Genomic DNA, 10,179 nt, shown 5'->3' on the forward strand with positions numbered 1-10,179 from the left:
CTTGCATCATAGACTGGGAAGCTATAGGAGTGGAGCGTGAGTCTAACAGTGCCTGATGCTGGTACTTTATGAGGGGAAGGAGAGGGTTCCTAAATGGGCTGGTACCTAGCAGTCTAGGTGGGGCATGGGTGCGGGCATGGGTGCTATCCTACAAGGCCTGATACCTCATCATGTGTGAGGCAATGCAGGGGGCTGGTGAGCAGTTTGTATGAGGGACATGGACGGTGTGGCAGGGGGGAGTCTAACCAGACCTGAGATCTAGTAGTGCATGGGACGTCAGGCGGGAGCAGAGGGAACAAATAATCAGTAATATGCCTGGCCAAGTGGCAGGGCTGTGTTCATCAGGGCACGTTCTGAAAGTGTATTTAGAGCTGTGTGCGTCAGTGGTCCACAATAGCCTGATACATAGCAGTAAGTGTATGGGGATATGATTAGCAGGGTGTGATTAATACCACTGTTTGTTCGGGGCATTGTAGGTAGGATGTAGCCAGCACTGCTGGGTACCTATCACAAAATATGGGCTGGGAGGGGTCCCAGGGGTCCTGATTTGTAGCAGTGTATGCAGAGCTGCAGGGGTTGTTGGGCAAGGCCTGATGCCATGTGGGCTCTGGCTGTGGGGAAGCTGGCCAGCTCATGTAGCATGTCTGTGTAGGGTGTGATGTCCAGCAGTGTATGTGGGGCAGAGAGAACGTCGTCCAGCAGGGCCTAGTGAAAACAGGGTGTGTTAGGTATTGCTGGAGGTGTTAGTATATTCTGTGGCCTAATACGTGCATCTTGTGTGGGATAGAGGGCAGTGGCCAACTGGTACCCAATACATAGTACTTTTTGTGCACTTGCAATAGGAGTGGTGTGTGTGTGTGTGTGTGTGTGTGTTTATGTGTGCGCGCGCACACACGCGAGCACATGCGTGTGTGCATACCCAGAAGGGCTTGATAAAAAGCAGAGGCATGTTAGGTGATAACCTTTAGCGGTTGTCTTGCAGGGCCCCTATACCTAATACGTCCTGTGGGATCACATAGCAGTATTTAACTGAACCTGAAACAGTGCAATGTGTGTTTCACAAGTTTTATGAGAATTAGGTCTTCAGCAGCACCTGATTCCTAGCAGTGTAAGTGATACGCTGTGTGATAAGGTGTCTAGCCGGGCCTGATGTGTAGCCGTTTATATGGGGTCGTGTAAGAGGACATCCAGCAGAGCATGAAAACTATCAGAGTATGTGGGGCAACAAAAGGAGAGGTCATGTCTAGCACATGTAAACTTCTAGGAAGCAGAACCCATCCAACGTCCTCCCCTGAAGCCACCCGCGAATAGTATTCCCAAACCTCCCCAATGCACTGCCCCCAGAGAGCCCACACATAAACTTAATAGGCATAAATCCCTGTTGGGTGCTCCAGTATACACCACTAGATGTCAATCCCTGGCCCTCCTTTGACGCCTCATATACTTGGGGTCTCGCTAGGTAACTCAGCCCTACTATGATGGATCAGTTCCTGCCTGCTGTCTCCACCCTATGTATTGTTCTAGGCTCAGGCCTTGGTGGACTTATCCCCCTCACCACCACTGTCCATAAACATACAGTTATATTTCAAGACAGGCAGGAAAATCCCCAACACGCCACCCCATGCACTGCTATGCATCATATCCTACTAAATACCCTTTCACCCCCACCACCCCTTAAATACACTGCTGAGGGTCAGGCCACAATGGACAACATGCTATCAGTCCATTTACACCCCTACAAATCAGCCCATTGGGAGGCAAACGTCACCATGCTCCCCTCACCATTGATGTCTATCCCTGCTGGACCTCTTGCCTTTCTCCCGTCAAGTGGTAGGACCGACCTAGGCCATTTTAGATCCCCCACCCTCTGTCATCCCACAGAGACGTCTAGTTTTCAGGCCATGCTGGGCACCCTTCTGCTTTGTCCCATGAAACATCTAGGTATCTGGTCCGGATGGAGATAAATCCCTTCATTAGCTGTGCCCTGTTAAAATGTCTCCAGAGAGGAATGCCAGCCAGACCCTTGGTTGTTAGCCACAGCCCTGAACAGCATGATTGCCTGTGGGGCAACTGTGATATGGGCATCTTTTTATGTTTGGACTAGTTGATTGTGTTAACTCTCCACATATATTACTGACTGAGAGGCTGTCTATTCAAGAAAGTGGGGCACACTTCAGAATTGCCCATATCCATCATATCCTCTCTAAAAGTGTGGACGCCTCCTCTGCTCATAAGAGCCTTCTCTGGCTTCACGGCTTTCCTTTGTTATGGCCCCTGTGTCCCTTAATGGTGTGAGGTATGGTGACACTGGACGACAGGCTGTCCCTGATCTACATCAGGCTCTCACTAGAAAGTGGAGGTTCATAGGTCAGATGTTAGCTGGCATTTTTACAGTAATCACTGCTATGGCTTCTGTAGCGGCTTCTGTAATGGGCATTACTGAACAAGTACAGGCTGCCCATTTTGTTAATCAGCTTGCTTAAGTATAGTATCTCTGTGGCTTTGGCCACTCAAAAATGTGTAGATAAGAAAACGAAAAGGTAAGTGAAATGCTTTAGAAGTTGTGATGTTGTACCTAGGAGATAACACTATAACCTACCGTCTGTTAACTTTGCAAGGTCATGCTGGTATTGGATATGTCTACATCACTCCTGTAAGCTATAATCAATCTAAATGGAAATGAGATAAAGTTAAAAATCATTTACAGTGGATATGGAATCATGAGAATGTTAGTTGAGATTTATTAACCCTAGGGCAATTAGTTACTGACCTGGGCTGTGCTCATCTCATATTTAACTCCCCTTTTTCTGAGATGGCCAAAGATTTATTTACAAGCTACAGGGACTTAGCCCCTTTAACATCCTTCAACATTTATTCAGTATTGTACACGGTAGTGTTGTACCACTTGTACGATTCTCTTCATGATATTAGGAGGCCTGTGGTTTTAGGGATTTCAGGATCCCCTAGACATTCAGAAATGAATAACTCATCTGTGAGCCTTAAAAAACAAAAAAGGAACCTGTTGAGAGCCAGGCTGATATAAGGTTTTCTTGGAGACCCTGATGAAAAGACAGAGAGAGCAATTGTTCTGTCCTTGCCTAGGGCCAGACTTAGCAAGGTCCAGACTGGGGCTGGAGCAAGGGCCTCGAAGGAGTTAAGGTTTCGGATCCAGGGAATCTGGCTTTTCCCCCTGCAGGGCTGTGGTATCAGTCCTAAGGAATCTATGTATGAGAGGTGTCCTGTATTCTCTTTGCCAGCATTGTGTGATTTAGCTTTCTGCTGATCCTAGGCCCATTTTGCCCCTGCAAATAATGTAGATGATGCTATACTTAATAAACTTGCTTGGCTAATGCAAGACCTCCTGGTTCCAGTTTTCTGTCTTCTGTATTTCCTAATCCCCAGTACTTCTTGATACCTTGCCATAGGGACCCTTATTCCTGTGAGTTTGGGTCAATATGGAGTGGTAGAGTGGGTTTCCCAACATAGTGTGAAAAGTAGCAGTCTATATGGTCAGCCACAGGAAAGGGCATGTCCAGCACATGTTGTAGTGGGTAGCCATTCCAGCTTGGATCTGGAAGTTCCAACCCCCATTGAGACTTCAGTAACTGTCACGCCTACACGGCGGGGCGAAGAGAGGGCCCTGAAGACCCAAGATTGGGATGCGCCGCACTCTTCCTTCTTGGACCGTGGACGCTAGAGGTAGACTGGGGAGAGTTCCCCAGAGAACACTGCCGGACTGCGCTGTGTCTTTCACAGAACCCGCAACCTACCTCTTCCTTCATTTGTAAGTTACGTCATTAAATAAATCTCCCTTTGAACTACGTGGAGTGGCCTTAATAATTTCACCAATACATGTAAGTGGCTGGCTTTGCTGGACAACCTCAACACACTGGAAGGCATCAATTAACCTTGCTGGACACACCCCTAGTACATATACATTTGTAGATACCAGGGCTTGATGCTACCTACTTCACATCCGCTGCTAGATGCCAGGCTCTGTTGGATGCTCCCCTCAAGCCATGCATACACTGTTATGAACTAGGTCTTACTGACTCCCTCCTGCTCCAGATAGCATGCTAGAGAACAAGTCCTGCAGGACACACTCCCAGCCCCCTCACTGTCTGTAAAGACTGTTGTGTTTCAGGCCATGCCAGAATGCTGGTTATCACACCCAGTGGACACCAGCCACTCCCTACTTTACATCTACCACGAAGGACTTAGGTGCTGCTGGACACCTGACCAGCACCCCAAATATGCTTCTAGGGTTCAGGTCCTGAGAGATACCTGACTACTAAACTTACCTTCCTAGCAATCAGGCCATGAGGGACACCATCCCCACAAAAACAATGAAAAATAGCAGATCCTCCTGAACGCCTCTCCCCTCCCTCAGAAAATGTTAAGGTTCAGGCTCTGTTAGGTACACCATCCCTCCCCCTCCCCCACTGTGACTTCACATACACTGCTAGTTATCAGGCCCTGCTTGACACCCTGTTCCTGGGTCCCCACTCCGACACCCCTGCTGCTGAAGCCCCACATACATGACCAGAAGAGCTGGGGAGCAGAGGCAGCTGGGCAGCCAGCAGGGCCTGGTAGCTAGCCATGTATGTGGGATGCTGCCAGGGACTCTAGAGGAAGGCGGGGCCTGATACCTAGCAGTGGCTGTGGGACAGCAGTGGAGTGTGACATGAAGCAGTGGGCCAAGCTAGGAAGGACAGACCTCAGAAGTGTCACGTGAAGAGCTGGATAGGACAGCCTCCTTCAACTTCTGCCTGTCAGCTGCTTCATGTCTTTAAGAGCCTTCCTGTGTGCCGTTTGACAAAATCCATGATGCAGAAGCATCGTGGGGGCCACATTTGGGTTGACAGTCACCTGCTGTTGAGAATCTGTTTTCATAATGTAGTTGAACTACCCCTCGATTTTTCACTCAAGCAGGATATTATAATATATATATATATATATATATATATATATATATATGCTGAATTGAGTACATGATTGCAATAAGAATTGGCTTTCTAGCCAGTATTTAAAGAATCCCTATGTGTGTGCACCCAGCTTCCTCTATTTCATAAAGAGTGATATGTTAGCTGCTTCTACATTCATGTGCATAGATGTGAGGCTAAGCAGTCCTTGGAGTGACCCTCTGCAATGGGCTAGACAGATGTCGTTTGGGGGTTGGCTCTAAAGCGCTGCATCCTCTGCTTCCCAGCTCAGGTTACACCCAGCATGGATTTAAAGTATTCCCACGTGGGAAAATACGAGGTTAGTTCTTTGTACTTTTCCACTGAGCGTAGGGTGCGACGGTGTCCTCAGAAGGGCCAGTGAGTGCATGGTCAACCAAGATTTGAGGATACATGGACAGGTCACTGGAGGTTTTAGACCAGGAGTAATCTGTGGGAAAGTTGCAGTGTGCCCAGACACCGACACATAAGTCACCCTCCACTTCCAAACTGTGTATCTGACTTTTCTGCTGCGGTTGTTACCGACTGTAGCCTTGAAGAGAGTTTCAAGCAAGAAACATATTTTCTCCGACCTAGGTTTTTATAAGTATTATTTTGTCTCTTCTGAGTCCATTCCCTATGTATGTGAGGATTAGGTTTTTTTATTTGTGTATGATTGTTTGGAGGCCCACAGAAGTTTCATAGTGAGATCTGAGCTTGCTTTACCCAGCAGGGCTGCATAGGGCAATGATCGGACCACAGGTGTGGTTACCACATGTTTGGAAAGGTCTGCACTTGGCTGTGAGGTAGGCTTTGGTCTAGAAAGGGGGAGGTCTTTTGCCCTGCCCCTTGGCATTGTTATAAAAAGCCCTTTTGAAGAGACAGAAGGGACCAGTAGATTTTGATCCAGGTCCTCCCGAAGCTATCCTGTGTTTCTGGTTGGCTCCTCTCTGTTTTCTTTCTATCTAAATGTTTCTTATTCTTCTCTCCTCCTCATAGGAACCCTTTAAAAGGTGGGAGCTGGCCTCCCACAATGTTGATCAGGAATTTGGAGCAAATCAGTCTGCCGATCACATTGAGTAGTGGTGACATCACATGGTCACAGTTCTGTGTTCCCGTGAGCACGTCTTCCTGCTGAGGTATTTTGAGATTTATGGTCTACTATGATTTCAGTTTTCCATAGTTTTCACCTAATTGGTGTTTATTCACGCTGTCACAAGATGGCACTGCTCATTTTCTTCTAGGCCTGTTTGTCACATGTGCACAGAATTAAAAGAGTAATTTATCCCCACATCAGTGTTTAAGAAGACATTTAGAAAAAAAAAAAAGACATTTAGATAATTTTTGTTGGAGAACATACTGGCCAGCTAGAGAATGGTGGCTAGTGCAGCATTCCCCCCCCCACCCCCCTGCCAGCACCTCCCCTTTGCCTTCTAGGCTGGCAGTGGCTGCTGTTTGCTGTGGACTTTGATCTCTGAATTGAGAATCACTTGTGGGACGAATGGAAACAGCTCTGTACTTCCCTTTGGCCAGGATCGAGCAGGGGATCTGATTGAGAAAAGTCAGCTCCCTTCATTCATCTGCAGTTCTCAGGTCATGCTTGTGGGGGAGAGCATGGGAGAGACTGACCTTTGGCCCATATACCCAGTACCCATGTCAGATTTTTCTTCGTGTAAGCGACAGGATGAATGGCCAACTGAAGCTGGTACGAGCTGAATTGTGTCCTTGGTTGGTTGGGTTTCTAGAGACCTGGCTTCCTATCACATGCCTGCACTGGCTGATTGGAGAGGGTGTATCATGAGAACAGCAGCACACTGTACCAGGGGCAGAGCAGCACTGTGGAGGTGTGTGCCCAGCTTCGTGCAGTGCCAGCTCCAACATTCACTGACTTGATCTGGCAAGTTATTTGAGTTCACTGCTATGGTTTTGGTTATTATCAGGTGAGGATACCTGCTCCCATCTCAAAAGGTTGCAGTGAGGATGCCATGCTTGCACATGGATGTACTTTGCTCAGGGCAAGGGTTTATCTTTTCTGCTGCTTCTTCAGGATAAGTTTTGCCTGACTTTTGCTCAGGGAGGGTCCTTTGTCACAACCTACGTCCTTGTTCCTTACAGTGTGCATTTCCATTTGTAACTTTGCATTCCTGGAAAGCAGGAATCATTTCTCATGCACAATTCTTGCAATGTAGAGGCACAATCATATTTGGAATACATTTTAAATATTAAAGGCATAATATAAATAACAGCGCTGTTACAGTTTTGGTTTCTTAAATTGTCAAAAATCAAACCCATTTTTTTTTTTTACTAGAGTAGAATTGTGCAGAATATTTGAACATGATGTACTTGAGGATGACAGAATTTATTATTTCACACAAAAAGATCTCCAGGAACAGTGCCATTAGTCAGCAACTGTACTGAGGTTTCCAAGGACCTGGACTCTTTATATCACATTCTGCCCTTCCTGGTGTGCTAGAATTTGATCCTCAAGATTGGTCCTCAGTGAGCTCAAGATGGATGAGCAACTGTGAATAGCACACGCTCATTCAGTGATGCCACCAAACTGGAACCAGTGCTTTGTTATGTGGTCCTCAAAGAGTAAAGAAACATTCATAAATGGTCCCACATCTTTGCCATCACATCTAGTTGACTTTGGTGGCCTTGAAACTCCTTGCTGGTTTCAGTTGAGGGATTATCTTGATGGAGTGGACAATTCCACTCCTGGGTCTGGGCGGTCTCCAGCCTGTCCTCCCAAAAGGTGACTGCTCAGCATAGGAACACACTGGTGAAATGTGAACAGCCTGGGGACGTGACCACAGCACCTTTGGGTGATGTCAGAACAACATTTGTTTCCTCCTGAGATCAGAGCATTTAAGAAAATGCTACTAGGTCCTGGCTCTGAGAAGTATTGTGCAGTGTAAGAGAACATGACTGAATGAGAAAGAAGCTTCTGGAAAGTGACAGGGATGGACCTACCTCTGTCCAGGGCAGTCATGGACCGTCATACATGAAGTTCTCCCAGTTACTGCTACTGTGAGCTCCCTGTTGGAGCCCATGTTTTGATGTTCATTTCTGTTGTTCATCCTCATCTGGGAGCAACTTGATGAGCATTTTAACGTTTGCAGCCTCATGGTCTCTGGTGTAACTGCTCCAGCAGTGTAGTGGAAAAGCAACCACAGACAGTCTGTAGAAGAATGGGCATTGCTGAACATCAGCTGATCCCGATCCCCCAGAAACAGCCAGTGGGCTGGGTTTGGCTTGTGGCCTTTGTTTCCTCAAGCCTGCCCTAATGTTGACTAACACTTGCTTTCCCTTGCCTTCCCCCCACTTTCTGTCCAGAATTTCATTTTAGAATCATTTCTGGCCCGTAGAAAGTTTAGAGACATCCTCTTACCCATGCTCCTATCATGAGCTTCTGAATGTGCCACGTTTACCCAGATTCATGAACCCACACCTATCCCGTATTATCCACCATGCTTTGTTCAGATTCGTGACTTTCCCGAATGCCCTTTCATACTTACAGTGCCTCATCCTGTCCATTACACTGCACCCCACTTTCAGGTCTCCTTGGGGTCCTCTGCAGAGTGGCTATCTCCAAGATGGCCCTTGCTTTTGATGGCACTGACGCCTTTTGGCATGTCCTGGTCAGGTGGCGTGCAGAATGTCTCCGTTTGGTTCATCCAGGGTTTCTCATGCTGAGACTGCAAGTGTCAGTGCTGAGGAGGAGGGCTGCAGAGGGGGAGGTTCATTTTCACTGGGTCACGTGAGCGGTGCAGCCACGGGGATGTTCACTGTAGGCACCTGGTTGGGGTGAAGTTACTCTTCTTCCCCCACTTTTCATGGACTGGACTCTGGGAGGAAGGGACTCTGGAACAGGTGTTTCAAACTAGAACTTACACACTCCTTGTCCTTGGGTCCGAGGGTCCCCATGAATTATTCTGAATGCTCCTATGTAAATACCATCTCTATCTTTACTCCTGCTATCTAATCATTTATCAATATGGGCTCAGACAGAATATCCAGTAGAATTTTATGGTTCGGATTATTATTCAATCCTGGTTTATTACCTTCCTCAGAGTGTTCAAGCTTTGGCTATTCAGAGGGTCTGACATAGGTATTTCTCTCTCTCATCCTCCCCTCAACTCCCCCCTTACACTTATATCATGGCACTGTGATACAATGTGCTCTAGGCTTCTTCTGTACATTTTGTGTCCCCAAAGTAGCTATTTCATCAAGGAGCCCTGGTCCCTTTTGTGAGAGAATATTTGAAACCAACACATCATGCTATACTTGCTTATTGCTACTTTGTTTAGGATCTGGTAGCTGACCAAGCAAGAAATACATGTGTGTAAAGAATACCTGTTTATAAATATTTCTTTTTATGACCATCTCTATCAGTCTACAGATGAGTTCATGCCGTCTGCAGTTCTTATGCATCATCCCATGGATCATCTGAACTTCTTCCCCTTCATTTGTACCTTCCAGCAGTGAGAGGCATTCATGGTTCAGTGGTTAGCGTAGCCGCCCTCTGCTCCATTAGTGAGAAAACTGGTTCCCACCAACTGCCCTCCATTACACTTGATTTCCACAGTACAGCAGTCAGGCTGCTGTAGAACACAGTCCCTCCAGCAAACCATCTTCTTCACATGAGAGGCCTTCACTCTCAGGGGTCTGTTGGAACTGGACTTGTTGAGTCTTGACGTTTCCTCACGGAAGGATGGAGTGGAGAGTCATGAGACCCTCCTCTGAGTCTCCAGCCACTCCTGAGTCATTTGTGTGCAACTCTGCCCTTGTTGCCCCTGGTCTTGTGGGCTGGATTCTCAGAATGTGCCAGAGTATTAGGCTGGGGCATGGAACTGGAAAGGGGCTCCCTCTGTGCAGTCTGGGGAAGCCCTCCTCCATGCTGGGTGAAGACACGTCAGTGTGGCTGCTTTAGGGTCACCCGGGCTCCTGCCAGTATCCCCTCACCCATCCTTTGCAAGTTAGCCCACTAAATTGGTTCCTCAGTGTGGACAATGGTGGAATCCTACTTTGGTTGGTCACTGGGGCCTTGTAAAGGGTCGGTGCTGTTTGTGGCTCCCCAGGGAAAGCATTCCCACAGCACAGGCAGAGCAGCTTGACAATTGTTAGAAATCGGATTTCCTCTTGAGGACACATAGTTGTTCAGAGTACAACCATTATGTACACTTTTCTTGTCTTACAGAGTCACCCCTGAAGTTATCTGGACTATAAACACACACAC

The sequence above is a fragment of the Peromyscus leucopus genome, chromosome 8a (genome assembly GCF_004664715.2).
Source record: "Peromyscus leucopus breed LL Stock chromosome 8a, UCI_PerLeu_2.1, whole genome shotgun sequence".
Classification (NCBI taxonomy): domain Eukaryota; kingdom Metazoa; phylum Chordata; class Mammalia; order Rodentia; family Cricetidae; genus Peromyscus; species Peromyscus leucopus.